At 46.2% G+C, this 18099-nt stretch overlaps 1 long non-coding RNA gene across 1 annotated transcript; it reads right to left on the reverse strand.

Moving 5' to 3' along the window:
- Nucleotides 1–1648: 1648 nt before the first annotated feature.
- On the reverse strand, nucleotides 1649–4587 carry LOC113572770. Its single transcript, XR_003410153.2, has 3 exons — nucleotides 4279–4587; nucleotides 1955–2106; nucleotides 1649–1811 (listed from the first exon to the last, which is right to left on the reverse strand). It is a non-coding gene; the product is annotated as an uncharacterized LOC113572770 (long non-coding RNA).
- Between the last annotated feature and the right edge of the window lie 13512 nt (nucleotides 4588–18099).

Here is an 18099-nt window from a genome sequence, read left to right on the forward strand (position 1 = left end):
TAATACGTAACGTTCAGTCCGCTTGCTGGAAGCGAGCCCACTTCGAAAATGTGCTGACGGAGGTTTCCCTAACGGGCCGTGGAGGTATGGCGCGACTTCGTTAGAGGTTAAAGCGAACGCGGACTTGTTGAATGAAAACGTCAGATGTCAGATCAGTACGCGAGAGGTGAGGGAGTGTTACGGAGGTGACGGCTGTCGCCGTTAGCGGCACAGCCTTTCTGGCTGTCCATCAGCTTCTGTGATACTGTCATTACTCTCTTCACAGAGTCCGGTCTACCTGTGGCAAAAGATCAAGCTAACCAAAAGCATTCTGTCTGTATGTGCATCCTGGTGCACAGTCTGGCTACTACACACATTTTACCTGTTAAAAAAAGTGCCTGAAGCGTATTGTTAATCTCCTTGTATACTAAAAAAAGGATTAAATAAACCCTATTGTATTGATTAGTTTTGTTTTTTTACGAAAATAATTTTTACCTGTAAAAAGCAAAAAATCAAGTGTCTGATGTACATTCTTATTTCCATTTCTATTTTTTTAAACGTTTCTAACATGTATGATTGATGTAGCTCTTTGCTTTGAAAAAGGGTTGGAACAAAAGTACTCTGTAAATACCGGTAGACCATATCAGAGCTACCAGAAGTGCAGCCCGGCCAGTAAGTAGTTCAACATGTGTGTCCTAGCTCCCAATAAACAAAACAAAAAAAACAACAACAAAAAGTGAGAAACCCAAGGACTAGGTCTCGCCTGTGTTCCTACTGTAGTGTGACTGTGACTTTGTTTACATGCAAAATGACCTTATTGCTCAGCTGGAGAGAGAAATGACCACTACCCCACTCAGCATAGAGGCTAGTGCCTTCAGTGAACTACTGGTCAGTGAACCGGTTCAGTTGGGGTATCGGGCGTACGTGTACTTCCCTGGGGATGCCGGCATGGACGGGGCCGGGTCTTTGGAAGCATGAACACCGCACCCCTGCTCCAGCCAGACCGGGCTCTCCGACCCCCTGCGCTTAGACCAGCCATGTGAAAAGAGCTGAACTTTAGGCTGGTTTGTTCACGGTGCTTCCAAAAAAGCATATGGATGATTATAAGAGATGAAGGAGGAAAGGGGGAAAAAATGTGGAGCAGAGGAACGTGCCCAAAGGCTTGGCCTGCCGAGTCGCTCGGTGACTGCGAATAGCATCAAACTCCACATGTGCAAACATTTAAGATGCATTTTCTCGTAATGAGCATTTTTTTCCCCTTCCTTTTTTCCCTCCTTTTATTCGCTCCTTCTTAAAAGAGAGGAAGCTCCTCCTTGCCTCTCCTGGAAGGCTTTTTTGCTTCCATGTTTGAAGAATACGTGGCCATGGTCGTCCTTGTTCAACCGACCGGCACCTAGCAGCTCCCATTGACGAACATGCAAAATGCACAGGAAAGTCAGTCAGCTGCATTGCACCCGCCCCCCCTCCCCCTCCCCCCGACTACAAAGCTTTGGGAAGCGGCACATCAAGGCAAATCTGAAGATATGCTGCTTTGGCCCCAGATTTCCTGTCTGGTGGGAGGCTGCTGCAGCTGTCTGAGCTCTCTTCCTGTTTGCCTGTTTTGGCTGCTTCTCCACCTGTTGTTTACGTCCTGTTGCGGTGTGGGGGGGAGGGGGGGTGTACTTCCATTCAGACCCTGCTGCCAGGTGCACCCTCTGGCTCCTTGAGGTCAGGGTTCACTCGCATGCTCATGAGACGCCAAACTCGGATCTTCAAGCAGCTGCGTTTCACGGGTTCATCCGCCCTTTTTGACTCGAGAGCGACGAATCCTTTCTTTTCTTCCTCATCTCCCTCTGCAAAATAGAATTAACATTGCTGAATTTTCTACCCTTCCAGTGTGCCTCCTAGAGCCCAATTTTTAAGGCTGCTGCTTGCACACTAATGAAGACGTGTGTTTAGTAGTGATTTTACTGTCCAATAGTTGAGATTCACTTACGCAGGCTTGCTTACACCTTCATTACAGTATGCAGTTCCCTTGATGGCGTGTGATGTCCGTCTGACCCCCGGCGACCCCCGGCCCTGACCCGCCAGCCTTGGCGGACCTTATGCCTGCATCTTACTCGCCTCCTGCTTCTCTGCGAGGGAATGCTGTGGTGGACATGTTCCAGGATGTTATTGTGCGCAGATAACGGCCCCGGGCCCCCACATCCTCTCCCTGGACAGGGAGGAGCCTCCACGTTCCCACACTGTTTGCCCGCGTCTGTGTATTCAAGGCCTGCGGTGCCCCTAGCCTTCGCATAGGCCCACCCACGCTGGCACAGTGGCAAGCACTCAGGTAAACACGCACTCGGAGGAGTAGAAGAGGAAACAGCCAGGGGTGGAGGGGAAAGACTTGGACTCTCCCTGGTCTGCCTGCCTGTACGTGACTGACTGCTCTGCACAAAACCACCCCTATTCAGACCCTCTGCCTCTCAATGGCCGCTTGGTCTCCCCCCGTCCCCAGAAGCTGCTTCCAGAAACTGTCACAAAGTCTGGCTCTTTGAGGTGAAGTGGCAGGAACGGCTCGGCCAAAACCAGCCCGCTTCCTCACAACCGGCTTCGTTTCACGCGTTTTTTATTTTCTTGGCTTGTTTGCTCAGGCCTGCTCTAGCCAGTTGGTGCTAGACCTGGGGTAAAAAGGCCCTGCAGCAGAGAGTAGGCCCATAGGGAAAAGAGCTGGACTCCTTGCACTTTTTTACCCTCTAGTTTCCCTGTTTTATGTTAATGGATGTGTGAAAGATGGGTGCGTTGTTGGGTTTTTATTTTTAGGTTTGGTTTTTCGTGGCTGGTGAAATAAAAAGGGGGCTCCCGCTCCCCTTTGCTCTCTACCACCCACTATAAGATGGATGAGGTCATTTTTGGACATAAGAAGGCCTAATGTGGGAGCGCTGCAACGTCTCCGTGTTTTCCGTGTGTGTGTGTAGCATTCCATTTCCCCCCCTCCAATCCCAGCAAAGCACCTTTTGTTTCTTCCAGCTAAAACCAGGGAACAATTATAAAAACAAAAATAATTGTTGGAAAGATCAAACTTGCAGCCCATCAAAGGGCTGCTTTTGATTGGATTCGGGCTTTGGGGTGAGGGGGATTTGACGGATCTTATTGCGGCCTAATTTGAACGGGCCCCGGCGTGTCTGCCTGCCTCTTTGTTTACATGGCTGAAATCTGAAACAAATGTGAATATGATACCCCTCTGTCCCCTGTATTGCTTCACACGGTGCCTCCGTGTGGGTGTGCGTGCGCGCGTGCCCACGTTCCCGTTTGTCTATCAAACTCCACAACACACACTTCCTCAGCAAAGCTTCATATGACAAGCCACTGACCGTCTTTCAGCCTGACGCCACACTATATGCAGTACAAGATGCCTGGAACTCTAAAACAATCTTATGTTGTCTAGACAGCCCGGGCAGGACAGCCATGTCCATGTGTCTGTCTGTAAACAGACTAGCCGTTCCTCAGTCCCCTGTGCTTTGCCTGGGCTGTGTGTTCCCACTCTTGCACGGGCTCTACCAGCAAGCCCACTTGCAAGATCATAATTGACGTAAGTGTCTACCGGTGTAAACAGGAAAGGGTGATGGCACAGCATGAAATATTACTCACTTCTGTTATCCCTAACAAAGGAGGATGAGGAGGTGGGGGTGTTGAGGCTGATTGTGCTACAGGAAGCATCGTGTCTGCTAGACTGGACTGGTTCACACACCTTATTGCCTACTCTAGAGACTATAGTCACAGTTGAGGGTTCAGCCGGCACTGTTAGTCAGCTAACCTTCCTCCCCATCGCTGCGCTTCCTCTATTCCGGGCATGGAAACTGTGTCTCTTCCTCCGATAGTCTCACTCGTCCGCGCCACATTTACATTTCCTTATTCTTTGTCCATTTGACTCCCCCGAATCCACCTCTTTCATTCTTCCCGCTATTTTTACCCCCCTGAGGCTTTCTCTGTTTACGCTCCAAAAATGACTTCCTTCCTTCCCTTTCCAGGCAGCCCGCTGGAGGCCTGGGGGAGGTGCGCGCGTAATTACGCCCTCGCCCCGCCCCCTCCTCCAGCACCACTGCCCCTCGGGCCTTCGCCTCGTCAACTGCCCGGATTTGTCCCGCTGTCTTATCGTTAAATCTAGATAACTGCTACAACCTTCTTCTCCAGGCTTTCACAAAACTGCTTCTTACCCCGTTTACTTATCCTTGAACAAAAAAGACAGTAAAAGGATATATGCACATTTTTTTCCAAAGTTTGACGAGTCATAAAATGTCGAAAAAAACAAACAAAAGAAAGAAAAACACAAACCTTCACCTCCCGTATGTTTCTGCAAGACGGGGGACACAAAAGACATGGAGGAGCTCTTGGTGAACTTGTTCCTCCCCCGCAATTGCTTGGGAGGCCACGGCAACATCTGCGAGGGGAGTCGCTGCACTTCCACCGTGACCGCCGCTTCAAAGCACATGGGGTCCCACCGCTCGAATAACGAGCTGATCTCATGCACGTTTACCAAAGATAAATCCGGTAAAACTATGAATAAGGCGTAGATATCACAAGACAGTTTAGATCATACTGGTATTGTGCAAATCGTTGAGTTTTAGCGACTGGTTTGTAGATCGTTTCCACTCCATCTACTGCCTAAAATGGAGTTTACATATTTCCAATTCCTTCTGTTTGACGCCATCTAGTGGTCGACTGCAGAAATTACTACAGGGGAAGTCATTTTGGCCTCTTTCATTCATAATAATCGAGCTGTAAATCCCAACAAGTTATAAACCATGAATAAAAATACAGACTAATAACGTGATCTGAGCTGTTCTGCACTAGCAGCAGATGCCAAGTATTTCTCTGTAGCACAAGAGAGTTTCAAAGTTTTAAGTACATTAGCTGTTTTTAAACTAATTACACACTGGATCTGAAACATCACAATTTTTGGTGTTAAAGAAAAGGTAAAGAAAACCAGAGATCACAACTATATATAATTTTGTAGGGGAATATTAAAAATCCCCCTTTCATATAATGCAGTATGAAATCTGCATTATTATACAATATTTTTACTCTTTCATACAAATTGCTGCTTTAAAAAAAGAAAATAGTGCATTCTTTTGGTACTCCAACTGAATTTCATTTTTGTTATTTTAACTATGTACTGAAGTATTTTCAACACGATTTGTCCTCACAGGGTTTCTTGTTCCACACCCAATACAGCACATAATTACTTTGTGAACTGCCCCGTGAAAAGTGTATAAAACTCATGTCTTTAATATCACACGTAGACCATGATGAAACTCACGGGCAGACACAGAGCATGAGGTTTAAACCTTAAAAAAAAAGAGATTACTAAGAACTCAGTAGCAGTAAGGGGTTAAATGCAGTGAGCGTGTGGAGGAGTGCTGGACTACAGCCTGCTGTTATGTGAGTGCCGAGGTACAGGCCATGTGCCTGATGTATAATTACACTGAGCGCTGCCCTCAGCTTGCACAGAGTGGGCGGAAATATGTGGTTTGACTGGTCCCATGGCAACAACCGGGTCAGAGAGGACATTTTTTGTTTAGGCCTTTTGATGGCACCAAAGAAAGCTGCTTTGAGCGTGGAGAAGCCAGCCATCCTGCATGATGTCACATGCAGGACTCCATTACACAAGAGGAATGGGTCGAGCAGTAACAGTAACCTTTTAAACTAAGTATAACCTTTCGATTCTCTTGTTTCTGTTGCGCATACTTGTTTTTGCTCAGTGCAGAGGGCTTTTGGACAGCTCTGGTGAGTTTTCCATGGGCTTTTTAGGAGTGTGTGTGCCTGAAACACACATGTTTGGACGCAAGCTCTCAATTTTTCGGTGTCTGTGCAATATCGGCACAGACCTCATCCATCGCAATCAGGAGCTTTGAATGTACAAAAACCTCTGTCGAGTTCAAAGGTTAGTTAAATAAACAAGTGACGGAAGGAGCGCCCAACTGAAGGAGGTGATCTGGAGGCTTTTCAATGTTTACAAAGTCTGTTTCAGCGAACAGGCAAACCCAAAGCAAGATTTTAGCTAAATATTTATTAGGGATAGACTGGTGTATATCTCACTGCAACACAGCAAGTCATAGTCAATAAAGAGCATGTATTTAATCTCCTAGATTGCCAATTCATCTTGCTCAGAATACCATTTAAGTGATGAAATTATAAATTTGGTTGCACATATATCTCTTCAGATTGTCAACAGAGTGGTAACTGCTGGTAAATAAACAAAGTGTGTGTGAGTGGGGATCAAGACAGGGATGTTGTCTTGACCACGCTGAAACGCTTTCCACAATTACAAGGTGCCACTCTCTTGGGCATGGGTGGTTCGGTTTGAATGCAAGTAAATTGCCCCAGATGCTCCTCTGTGTTTGTTTGGGGTGGTGTGGAAATTCAACTGGTCCTCGGTGCAAGGGTTCATGTACCGGAAAGGCCCAACTGGTGGATGAACGGAAGAAAAGCCTCGGCCTTGTTTACAGACGACTACCACCATCCACGCAAAAGATTTAACAGGCCGCTGCAGACACAAAACGTGCTTTACTCTCTAAAAATGGGCCAAACCACAAATGATGTGTAATGGTCCTAACAAAAAATCAGTTGACAGAAAGTTAACAAATAAACAAAAAAATGGACTCGAGATCCATGCCAGCGTTGGCTCATCACTGCTGTGAACCATTAGGAGAAGAATCTAGAACAGAGTCTTACTGTACACAAAGATAAAATCATGACAAGCTTGAAATGTTTGATATAAAGTGTCCGAGTATATGGAATTTTCCAATTATTTGCTTGTTGAGACCATATAAAGCTTAATAGCATACAATTTAGGATTTGTCCTTTTTTTTTTTCTAGAGTTACTATGTTGTTTACTAAAAATATTAGTATAGATTTTATAGAAAGTCCTTCTTTTGTGTGTTATGATTGGAGATGTAATGAGTAAAGTGCGTACACGTAGTGTGTCCACTTGTCTAGCAAAGCTTAGTGATTAGTGGAAGCACCAGTGACTTCTATGATGCGCGCTGGGGATGAGTATTGTGTAATGACGCAGCTGTGTGTCTTCCTGCGAACCTCAGTGTGAACGGGTTCTTTTAGCTCCTCTTCTGCACCTCCCATGGGGCCATGACCCCATCTCCATGCTGGCGTGGAGCTGCTCCGTGGCTGCGTGGTGGTGGTTGTGTGTGTGGGGGGAGTAATCACCACAGTAAACACACACGCACAGGCCCAAACGAGGTCCTAATCAGGCTGTAATCAGAGACCCCCTGCCTGCAGCACACGGCTGCTCAGCCAGGTGATTTATGACCCCAGGCATGAGAGAGGCGTGATCAGACGTTCAGGCCCAGCTTACACTCTAAAGCCAAGGTGTTCACAGGCGGAAGCTTCTCTCTCTCTTTTTATTTAATAACAACATATCGCAGGGCAACTAAATGAGGATATTTTTAGTCGTATTATGGAATTATCCGGGACACTGGTTCGTTTTGAAAGTGAAGCCTTGTGTATCTTAAACTCATAGTGCTCCGGGTCCTCTGTGGGTTGTGGCCGCAAACTGGACGAACTCAGTCTGTCCAATAGGGGGAGACAAACACTGGAGCGAACGCTTCCCCTGTCTCACATTATGGCAGTTTACAAATGCAAACACTGAATTCCTAGGAGCAAATCTTTAATCCCTGGATCGAACTGTTAAAATTATAGACACGTCCCTGTTGAAAAACTGAATCTGACTTGCATGACGAAGAGGTAATGCCGTCTTTCAGACTCGGAAAGGAAGAATAAAGAAAGAATAGGCTTTATGCTAAACCTGTTTAACACAAGAATCCAACCCAAAGTTCTACAGCCTCGACTGGAAAGAGGCTGGAGATGGGCAAGCCTGCGCTCCAAATGGGAGTGACAGAAGTTAGCGAGCTCCGTTTCATCCCGGACCTCTTTAATCTCTCGGTGACACGACGATGCGCGACAGGACTTTGCAACTTCTGCAAAGCAGGCCCTGCGCGATTAGGCGTTAAAGCGCAGCCGATCCCTTCCTCCTAACGGTTCTGAAGACGTGGCGAGCTTTCGGTTCGTTTCACGGCACCTTATCGATCTCGGCGTGATGTCGCAGGCTCTTGTCTGCTTGTTTATCAATACGCCTTTCATCACGCAGAGGAGCATTGGCACTTATTCCCCCGAACAACGAACGCGGTGACCCAATTATGCTTGGAGGCTCAATGCCACCTTGGCACACGCGTCTTCTCTTCCGGAGTGTGAAGGCTTAGATAACTCCCCTTAAACTCTACATTTCGGAAGTCCCGTTTAAATAAACTAAACACGATAAAGAACATTAAGATTCCTTGTGTCTGTACAGGTATGTTCAAAGGAAACGCTTTCTTTGCCGCCTGCGGTGATGATGGCGATGACCACGGCCATTTCCCTGCAAGTAGGAAAGGTGATTTGCGATAATGGCTCCTTCAGATAGAGACCTCTACTCTAACTCGTTTGGAAAACATATGCAGTAGGAGAGGCTTTGTTAGGAATTCTATACACTTTCCGGCTTTCATGGGATTGCGCCTCTTTAAATCTAACGCATCAGGTTTGATTTTTTTTTATGTCTCTCTGGATGCGCGATAGAGAGATTGGAGAAACATCCGCTTGACACTGCCAGCCAATCTGCACCTATGTACAATTTGCTCGAGCGAGCCATGTTCCCATGCATCATAGCTTTCAGAAAGCTAACAAGTCCCTGTCTGCGAAGGCCACCGGAATTAATCCCAAAACATCAGAGCACTATGTGCAGAGAAGTCGCTTGAGACGATGTGCCCTGCAATCCTGTTTAAAGGGGAGTCTGGGAGGATTAAAGGGTGTTTCTCCCGTTTTTATCTCGTGTTTGAGCACTTGATCACAGAGGCATGCCCTAATCCAAACGTCGATGCGGCCCCATCAGTGCGGCGGCTCGAAGCCGACGGACGGCGACGAGCCTCCGGTCCGCGCGGGGCTGCTCGCACTGCCGCTCGCAAAGCCCAGGGGCTGCTTGCTTTGATAGTTCACGCCCGGCCTCTAATCTGATCAAATTCGCCTTCACCCTTTGCTTTGGCGTGTTTTTCAACAGAACGGCGATGAAAGGCTCTGTGAAGTACGCCTCTTTTTTTGAAGATTAGGATGAGAAGAGAGGACATGACTTAGGTTTTGTTTTTGTAAATTTGTCAAAGATGACTTGTCGTGCAAGACAGATATGGCGTGGAGGATTAGAAAGTTTGATTCGAGGATACATGTGACATGATTTATGGTTACCCTCAGGTTTGGTTTCAGATCTGATCCGGCACAGAAGACTTGTTTGAGAACAGTGTTTAAAACGAGGTGGTGCAAGGGTTTGTCAGTAAACCTCAACCAGAAGGGCAACGTGAGTTCAGGCACTGAACAATATGTTGTGTAGACTTGAAAAAGAAAGCCAATCTGCGAGTTTAACAAATTCCAGCAGCAAAGCGGAACTCGTGAGCCAGCAGCAGCGAGCTCGGTTTCCCAGCGGCTAATGCTCAACATGGCAAGCGTGAGAATATCTGTTTGATGAAGAGCAGACCCTGGTAATCCGTCCCTGTGGGAGTGGAAAAGGTGTTTCTAATGGCCGTCTGTGGTTTGAACCTCGGGGATCGGATCTGCAGCGGGCTGCATGGGTATGGTGAGGGGAGCTGGGAAGGATGATCCCTGCACACACAGGCTTTGGATGGCGATAACGTGCACGTATCTGCTAGTGGATGTCTCTGTGCTGGAGAAGAATTGTAGTGTGCTATAGAGCAGGGCGCTACATGTGTCTGTGGGGGCGATTCAGAGGTTTGCCCATCGCACTGGAACTGATCATTCTCTTGGTTGCGTAACCAAGTGAACGTGCTCTGTTCTCTCCAAGCGTCGGAGGGCCTCTCGTTTCTCGGCCGACCCCTCTACCAAACATAAAAGGAGAAGCACGATCCTCTCTCTGGATTCTTGAGCTAATTGCTCTCATATACACAAAGGCTGCTTCGGGCTGGCCTGCGGAGACGGAGGTTGTCTTCAGAGTTCATTACCTGGGCGGAGCCGGCTGACTGGTGCGGTCTGGTGGGGCCACAGGGGCACAAGCGCCATGGCGACTGGCCAGGTCAGGGAAAAGGTCGGCCTTGTTTAGTCTGCATGCTCCCTCGCCGGGGAGGAGACTCCAGCTCTCTGCCGCCAAACGGCCTGCTTTTACATCCAGGACTGTAAGCCTGTGGAGTTCTGGGAAATCTGGAACTCTGGCTCATGTATATCAACTGTTCACTTACAAATGGGCAGACACACACATGCACACACACACACACACACACACACACACCACACAGTCTTGTGTTGTTACCTTTCTGTGGCTTTTCTGTCTATGTATTTCTTGCACCTAATAGCTGCTGTGCCTCCACATAACTCTCACCTCAGTAAACAAAAGAAATCTTAATACTAAGAGTAACACCAAATACTAATAACACTAAGAGTAACACACTACAGTCATTCAGGCTTTTATCTAACAATCACCTCAAGTTGAGATGGTTCCTTTTGAGCTGTTTGTGATGCACAGATGTTCAAGATGTGCAATTGTGCATTGGTATTTTTCATGGCCTCGAAAATGCACCTAACTGAGACATGACCTATTTAAAAAATAATTAAGTGGTAGATTACTGAGAGAATTTTCCCCCCTACTTCTTTGATGTATAAATATCATTATAGATATCACTAATCTGTATTACAGGTTTATTTGATTAAAACCATAGATTAAGGAAAACAATCTCGCATCTTGTTAAATGTGTGCCAGGAGACGACACACACGAGGCAAAACGATTAAAACATTCTGTATGTGACACTGCGATGTTTCAGGTAGTTCACTTTTAGACTCTGATGCCCAATTTAAAACGCTTTGCAGAGTGTTTTTACCTTCCTGTCAGTTGCTTTTTAAATGGAACTTTAATGGGCTTCAATGCCCAGGTGTTTCTTCAGCCGAAATGAAACTCTTTCAGTCCGCTGAGCAAACCGCTCGACGAGACAAAGAATCATCCTTCAGCAGAGGTGATATATAGGGAAGGAAGACCGCTGTACTCCATCCGAGTGAATTCTTGACCAACTTCTTTTATTAGAGATTTTACTTTAATGGAAATACCTTACCGTCTCCTTTTTTCCAGGTCCCTCTCATTTCTCACATTTTGACCACAAAACTGTTGAAATTGGATGATAAAATACCTTTGCTTTAACAACCTGTCAGCCTCTGATAACGCGTGAAAAGGTCATTTGGGCAGGGTTTCGCCCGAGCCGCTGTTTGCTTCACAGCTCTAGCCTCCTCTTCACACTGCCCTTGAGGGGGGAAAAAATAACAATATATACGGTGTGGACCACAGCATCTCACGACAGAGAACAATCTCTGTTTATAGAAGTGGAGCAAACACTGACTTCATTGTACAGATGAAAGTTAAGCAAATTTCCCCGCTTCATGGCAGGCACTTGCAACCACCAGAGAGAAGCTGCCGGTAGCCCGGTTTCTCGTATGCGGCTCGAAAAACCATCTCAAACCGAGCTGTTCTCTCCTTCTCCGGGACCGTTGAGGCAGCCCCCCCGTCTGTGACCGAGAGTAAAATGTAATTGTAATGGTGGTTAACGCAAAATGTCACGAGGTCATTAGAATAACAGAGACCTCAGACGCATTACCCAAAGTGTCAGCAAGATGTTCCGCTAGCACTGACGGAGCTCTCTATCCAATTTTCCCTCCACGCAGCTTGGCCGATCCCCGACAGCGAGCGGTTCAGCGAGGAAAGCTAGACCTCGGGATAATTGGTTATGATTTCAAGCAGTGCGACCCAGATTGCCTTGCAGCCCTAATGTGTAAGTACTCCTCACCCCATTTACAATAAACACGGGCAAAGGAGATTCCCTTTCACACAAGATAAATGTGCAACTATCGCCAGCTGGACCGCTGATAGTCATAAAATGAAATCTGGCCCTCTGCTTTGGGGTTTTTTGGAGTTTCAGTCACTCCCTCGGCTATAAGGGGTAGTGAAAGTTAAGATCCTACTTTCAAAGCCAGGTGGATTATTTGATGGGGATTCTGATAGTTGTTAGCATGTTTTCCAGGTCATTTATAGATTCTGAGTGTCTACTTTTCTAAAGCGATTCTTAGGCAAATACATTTTATTTCAGTTAAGATTGTATTTTTCTACAGGGTACTGATCTTTGCAAAATCACAGTCAACAGGCCAATGCTTTTGGCAGTTCACTTTTTGGATTCACCCTAAAAACAAAGTCACAGTTTGTTATTGTTGACATTCATACTTGTTATATGTGTTACTTGTTGGATTGTCATCAGACAAGGGGCTGTAACTAGACTATGAAGACAGTAGATTACGTCCTGGGGTATAGCTTAAATGACTTAATTGATTTGTTTATATTAGAAGCACCTGTTGGTAAACAAGAGCATGATTAAGTCTGATGGAATGGGAAATCCATGGTGTAATTGTACATGCATCTATGATGTTAAAAGGTAACTTGATATTCCCCCACTGAGCTGAGTCTGATTAACTCTGGTCTGTTTAAAATTCAAACTGCAAATTAAGGAGGAACAGAGATCCTGTGTTGTTGTTGTTGTTTTTGGGTTTTTTTCCTCCACCCCTCGCTCCTGGAAAGTGAATACATAAAACATCCTGTTCCCTGGTGTCAGCACAATTAGTTGCTAAATAAAATGCCACTCTGTTGTATGCGTCATTTTAATTACACAAACTGGGTGAATTAGTGCTCCATTTAAGTAAAATAAACAGCCATGTTTGCCAAAGCCAGATTTCCCCTGAGAAGTATGCAAAGAGGGCAAATTAGCACAGGAAATTCAGAATATCAGCACTTCATCCGGGTAGAGACGCAAGAGAGAGACGTCTTTACAGTTTTCTAAAAACATACAAATCAGGACATAGTCCACCAACATTTTGGAAAGGATCTCACTCCATACACCCATCTTCCCCATTAGTGGACAACAGCAATCACCTTCCTTAAAACCATTTCTTGTTTATGTGTTGGTATATGAGGAAGCTGAGAGAGAGAGAGAGAGAGCGAGAGAGAGAGAGAGAGAGAGAGAGAGAGAGAGATGGAGACAGCAGAAGAACAGAACCAGGATGGCCATAAAGCCCCTTATAACCCCATCGTGGATTTTAGGTCGATGCTGTCATGCTCCTGGACTCAGACAGGGCCTGGGTAATGCTGTCGGCCAGTCAGCTTTACCCCAGAGACCTTACCTCTCTTAACTCCCCTTTCACAATATCCTTCACATCAAAAAACCCCAAAAAACAAACGTGATGTGAGGTGTGTGTGTGGGGGGGCGGGGGCGGGGGGGGGTTCGCGGTATGATATTCTCACCCTAAAGTGACTTCATTGCTTACTCCCTTATATGTCCTTAGCCCAACTATTTGTGTTCTCCTCTCCCCAGAATGGCTTAGGACACCCCCCCCCCCCACCCCACCCCTGGACTTAACCAATGGGCTCGCCTCAGTAGGGCCGCATCCACGTCACACAGATTTTCTTCTTACAGACAGCCGCTCACATTATATTCGCACAACAGAATAGTTCACGCTCCACTCTGTTTATTGGCATAGCACATACTAATGAGATTTTCCCCTGCCAGCGATGCCCCTCCCCTGGCTCTCATGCACTTTCTTCCCTAGCCCCCCCCCCCCTGTTTATGGAGAGCGAGACTCAGAGATCCCCTCACACCCCCCACCTCCGTCTGTTCCATCTACTGGAAGTAGCTGCTATCGTATTGATCGTTAGACTCAGTCTGAGATAGCCATATCTCCTTCATATTCTCCCAGTGCCACAATTAAATGTGACACTGGGAGAATATGAAGGAGATATGGTTATTTTTTGTAGAATAAATCTACAAAAAAGCCAGTGCCACAATTAAATGTGAAACTGGCTTTTTTTGTAGATTTATTCTTCTTTAAAAAGAAATAATGGCCTAATTGTTGTAGTGATGTTAACCAAAAAAAAGTTAACTTGTTTAATTTTTTTTTTTTCTTGTCTCTGTATCCCCATATTTACCTGTGTCTCAAGAACCATTGTACTACCGTGTGGGGAAATTACATTTCCAGTGATTTATTGATTAGCAGTGTATTGTAGGGAGTATATTCTGATTTATCAGGAGTCTTCTGCTTCATCCCTGTAGTATGTCTTCATAAGGAGTGCTTCGAAGGGGAAGATTATATTCTCCACCTGCCATTTGGCTCCTGGCTGACACTCTTGCATTTTATGTTCTGCGTCAGCCGCGAAACTCTGTCGTTAAGATTTTCTTCTTGTGTCTGTTTCTCTGTGAGTGCAGTCTATAGTGCAGTCTATCATCAGAGACCCTCATGATCTCACACCGTGCCTGGCGCGATTTGTCGTCCTGTGCCATTTCCCTGTCCGCGTCATGCTGCCCTGACAGCGCTTCGGTGGACGTGTCGGAACATGTCTGTCTTCCTGCCATGTGATCGGGGCAACGCGGCCCCGTGCGGGAGGAGGTGGACGGCTTTCCACTGCTGCAGCCTGCCTCTGGTCGTGGTGGTGGGCCTTCAAGGGTCCAGCTGGCAAGGGCTAACACGGTGCTGCCTGACCTCAGTTCCTGGTCCCTGCAGCGGGAGCCTGTGGGTCTGCGATGCCTGTGAGGCCCTGTGTGGGGAGTGTGCTGCATCGACTGTACGCCCAGACTGGCCTCTGTGACATGTCCGGTGTGCTGGGTAAATTCAGGTGAGGTTATGATTTTAAATTAACTGTACCTAGTTATATATGCCTGTCTTCTCTCTGTCTGTTTGAGGGTGTGGTATAGTGTGTGTTTGTTGGAATGCAGACCCTGCTGTTGAGGAAGAAGCTCCTCTCACTCACCTGCAGAGCAGTTCTTCCATTGTAGTTATTTATGTCCCTGTCTGTCATGAAACTACCACAGAACATGTTTAACTGCATTTTTATGGATAATATCATAGCCGGTGAGCCATTTTATTATGAACGTGTGCCAGGTGAGTCACTTGAGCTAAAACAGGAAAAAAATCCTCTATGAATAAGCAGCTGGAATAATCTTTTTGAATAAATATGTTCTAGGTTATCGCTGCGAGGACTGGGGTTGTTTTATCTGTCTATTTAGGGTCTTTGTGGTTCTGTGCAAACAGAGGATTTGGACGTAGCTCAGGACTGTGTGGAATGTCCTTGTCTTTGGCCAGAGGGTTAATGTGTTCAGGCAGAACAGTATCTAAGTTCCAGTATCACATTTAAACCTAAATTTACAGCTATCTCGGAGCCCAAACATCTGTCTGAATGGATATGTGTGCACTCGAAACGGTTTGTGTTTGCCACTGTGTCTCAGTATGGCGTATATGTTAATGAAACGGGCTGTGGGCCCCTTGGTCTGGTCCACTCCAGCTGCCCTACTTTCTTCCCGTGATTACATTCCATTTTCTCATCTTTCTTTATTTGCACTTGGCTGGTCCACACATGGTTGATCAGAAGAGCACTATATCTCATTTCAAACTCCCAAACTATAGAGTATCCATAGAAATGCATCAGTGGTGTTGTCTTTATTTTACCATATATGCATTCAGGCATTTTCATTACTCTTGTGCATTGATTCTTACACATTAAACATTAAAAGTAGATTGGGTCAACTTATATGGCTGCAGAGGTACTTTCTAATTGTTTATATTATATAAAATCTCAGAAGAACCAACATAGCAGAAGGGATTTTTATCATTAGGCATATGTAATTGACTGGCCACTGGAGGGCAGTATCACCCTTATGGTCAGGCAGACAACAATAGCTCTCTGAGTGCAGAAGAAATGAGAGCCTGATTTGCCGAAGCCCATTGGCCAAGCTGGAGGAAGCTGAAGAGGGGGAGCTCGCTCTACATCTCTGCTCTCTGCGAGCCTCACAGTCAGCTGACCCAGCGAGAGGGCATCGCGGCAGAGGGGCTGCCACTCATATGCCAGTGTGGAGAACCAGGTATGGCCAGCTGTTCCAGAGGCAAAAGGAATTCTCAGATCAGTGCTGCTCTTTACACAATGAACGATTTTACATGAGGGTTTACTGAATGAGGCAAAACAGTCAAGCTGATATCTACTGTTAAATCTGTAATTATCTTCACTCTTTAGAATATCAGAGTGTGTAATCCTTGCTGAGTAGTCTGTTCAGTAAATGCCTCACTAAAGAGGTGCCTTTCATGTTGATATAAGAATACCCTCTCAAATGGAATATTTTTCCACAGTACAATCAATGCAGTACTGTGCGTTTTATAGGATATATTGATTTGTCTTTATTGTACCTCGATTTAGATGTATTTAATGTATATATTGCTATAGCCACTATGGAGTGAGAAAACCGGGAAGAGTGTGGAAAAAAGATTTAAGGACAGAGGAGAATCACAGAAGTGTTTGATTCCAATTCAGACCTAACAATGTAATAAAAAGCTGTATGGTTAAGCCTGATGAATTAATAAAGGGGAAGCAGATGGGTCCCTGGAGGTGTGTGTGTGTGTGTTGTGTGTTGTGTGTGTGTGTGTGTGTGTGTGTGTGTGTTGTGTGTGTGTGTGCGTGCGTACACACGTGAGTGCGCGCACATGCGCGTGTGCATGATGCGTGTGGGTGCATGTCTCACCAAGGGCCCATACAAAGGAATGCTACAGTTGCTGAGATGAGATAATGGTAAGGTGCATAATAAGGGCCAGTAATACATGAATAAAATATGAACGCTTTGGAGCCAGAATGTGTGTCACATTGTTCTCTCTCTCAATCTGGGTATTCTGATAAATAACACCACGTGCCGATTGTACTTAACTAGCTAACTCAACCAAAGCAACTAATTTTACTACTCTTTATTATCTGATATTTGTCAAGGAATGAATTGTTGTTGTGTGTCGTCAGAAACCAACTCGTGATCACGATATTTTACCATTTTAAAGAGCATGCACAATCGGATTAAACTCCTGCTTGCAACGTTGTGCTCAGTGCATTCTGCATCTCTCATCTAGGGGATAAGGCGCTGTAATCATACCCGCGCTGTCATTAAGTGCTTCTCATATCCACTGTAATATCCTCCGGCCACCCAATGCGAATGGCATTCTAGCGACGATACACTGGTGGCACCCAGCCGGTGACTTACGGGCGGCAGCGAGGTCAAGGTTAGAATGTAATCTTCAGCTTGACAGTGAGCAATAAGCAGCCGGCAGCGCGTGAGAGCGATCGCTGGCGCGGGAGCCCGTTTCCCATGGCGCGCGATAGGACTCTCGACCTCGTTAGAGCGCGTGTGGAATTCATAGGCCGCGTTCATAGACACAGTCCCTCCACGTGTTGTCAGAGTCCTGCTGCTAACGCTTCAGGTTTTCTTTTTTTCTTCACTGCCCAAAAATGCACTGGAAGGCACTAAGCAAGCCCCAGCAGAGTCCCGTAATGACAAATTAATACCTCGTAAACAAAACAAAGTATCCGTATGTCATCGGAGACTGCACCGGCGTTTAACTTCGTCACAGCGCATCGGGTTTAAGACGTCTGCCGTTTGCTGGCGTGGCCTCTCTCTCTCTCTCTCTCTCTCTCTCTCTCTCTCTCTCTGCCAAGGCTCTCTTCGGCGGCGGCTGTCTCGCTGTCTCTGATACCAGCCGAGACGATGACTGGGTACCATTAAGATTAGGTCTGTGTGCTTTTGGCCAAACGCGCGGGGGTGGGGTAAGTTGTGTGTGTAGCTAATGTGCACACAGCGACTGGACTGCCGGCTTCCCCCTGCCCTGCCAGCAACACGCCAACAGGCCGCGTGTTTGGAGGGTGTGTTTATTTATTCATTTTCCACTGGCTCCGCGGTTTGAAGAGACATAGCAACATTTGGCCAGGGCCCCCGCCCCGTGCCTGTCTTCCCTATGCTCGGAATGACTTTGCGAGAGCCTTCAGATCACAACACACACACACACACACACACACACACACACACACACACACACACACACACACACACACAGGGCCTCTTCACAATAATGGCAGACCTCTAATTAACTCAGTCCCAATATTTGGTCTCATTTACTGCTTTTCTGATTCTAATTCTTTTAATACATAATACTGAGGAATATGTGATCATCTCAAGTATTGCTTTTTGATAAAAAATGATTTAATCTGTATTCATATA

This window comes from Electrophorus electricus, chromosome 11, assembly GCF_013358815.1.
Source record: "Electrophorus electricus isolate fEleEle1 chromosome 11, fEleEle1.pri, whole genome shotgun sequence".
Taxonomy (NCBI): Eukaryota; Metazoa; Chordata; class Actinopteri; order Gymnotiformes; family Gymnotidae; genus Electrophorus; species Electrophorus electricus.